This window comes from Octopus bimaculoides, chromosome 6 (assembly GCF_001194135.2).
Source record: "Octopus bimaculoides isolate UCB-OBI-ISO-001 chromosome 6, ASM119413v2, whole genome shotgun sequence".
In the NCBI taxonomy this organism is placed as follows: Eukaryota; Metazoa; Mollusca; class Cephalopoda; order Octopoda; family Octopodidae; genus Octopus; species Octopus bimaculoides.
The window spans coordinates 106,534,883-106,536,525 of NC_068986.1; the positions used below are offsets into that span (position 1 = coordinate 106,534,883).

At 37.7% G+C, this 1,643-nt stretch overlaps 1 protein-coding gene across 1 annotated transcript in view; it reads left to right on the forward strand.

Annotated features, from left to right (window-relative positions):
• Positions 1-1,643, forward strand: part of LOC106871982 (uncharacterized) — a 62,163-nt gene that overhangs the window by 20,791 nt on the left and 39,729 nt on the right. The window lies entirely within an intron of this gene.

The window sequence follows — 1,643 nt, forward strand, 5'->3', positions numbered from 1 at the left end:
TTTGTAATCCTGGTGTTTTTGTTATGTATTTGTCTGAATATTTATTATTATTATTATTATTATTATTATTATTATTGTATATATATATATATATATATATATACATACATAAATACATAGCATACATGCATACGTTTTACTCGTATATATATGTATGTATGTATGCATGTATGTATTATGTATGTATGTGTGTGTGTGAGTGTGTGTGTGTGTTTGTGTATGTGTGTATGCAGCGTGTATCAGTTTTCTGAGGTCATTTGTACGAGAGCGTGCTGATAAGTTCCTGGCATTAAAGTTATCGTTAAGGGCCTGTTTGGTGTCCTTCCGAGTTCTTTTACAGGGTTTAGGAAAACTGAAGGATCGCTGCAAGAACTGTGTGAATCCGAGAGGAGAGTAAGTTGAATTATATCATATACTATCTTTTATTTAAAGCCAGGAATCTTTCAGCACCCGCTAGTATGAATTTAGAAAAAAAAATGTATACCTCATCACAGAAAAGCGGCATTTGAAAATGAATTGATACAAATAAATTTGAAAATCTTTTTATCACACCTTTTTAATGAATCCACTGAGAGCCTCAGTGGCTACTTCAATAGAGAGTCGGAAGTGTCGACATGGCCGAATAAGATTATCTTATTCAATTTTGCATATAGTACTTGTTATGGTGGAGATGAGAGATTGTTTGGTATTTTGGATGTGTTGATTGGCCTCGCTTTTTCTCTTCCCACACTCTCTCGACCACGCTTCATTCGTGGATTGAGGCCTGTTGAGATAGGAAGCTATATGTTTGGGAAATATATTGGCATAGAGAATGTCACGCATCCGCGCAAGGTTGTCCTAGCCTTATGAGAAATTTCAGCGTCTTGTTAGAAGACGTACGGTCTTCCGCTGTGTACTGTCTATCCAGTGCCTCCCAACTTTCTCCAACACCTTCATGAAGACTGCAGGATTGACGCTTAATTTTTTGTGAAAAACGAGAGGAGCATGACAACTCCCTTGTTTTTCACGACTTCCAGAACCATCGCAATGACGGGGAACGTAGTATGCATGACTGCCGGAACATCATTTGGGCCTCTGCATAACATTTTGTTGTTCGTTCAGCTTCTCGTTTGGTCCAAATCGAAGTATTTGTTATGGGAGGAGAACCAAAGCATTCCAGCGTCTTGATATTATTATAACTTGTTTACCAAACGCTTTATTGGAATTAAACGATGCTCTCTTGTCACATTCATCATAAAGTGACCCTCGTATCACATACAATTTGTACCGTACGTCTAAATGCATTACTCTTCTGATGTTGTTTTCTGAAATTTCGAGTTCCTTTGCGATAGTTTCGGCTGAATTTCCTCCGGGGATTTTTTTTTTTTTTTGATTATGCTGTGGAAGTTTTTCCAAGGTTATATCTTGCGCGCGTTTTGCGTTTAACTGATGATGTTGGATTCTCGTCAGCAGCTTCCAGCACCTTTCGAAATTTGACAACGACAGACCGGACAACTTACCGGAAGCGAGCTATCTCTGCATTACTATGCTCCGCTTGTATGGCAACGATTACAACGTGCCATTTTATTTCCTGTATCAACATGATACCTGACATTATTTATACGAAAAGTAAAGTTAAAAATAAACGAGAAGAAATTTGGAGC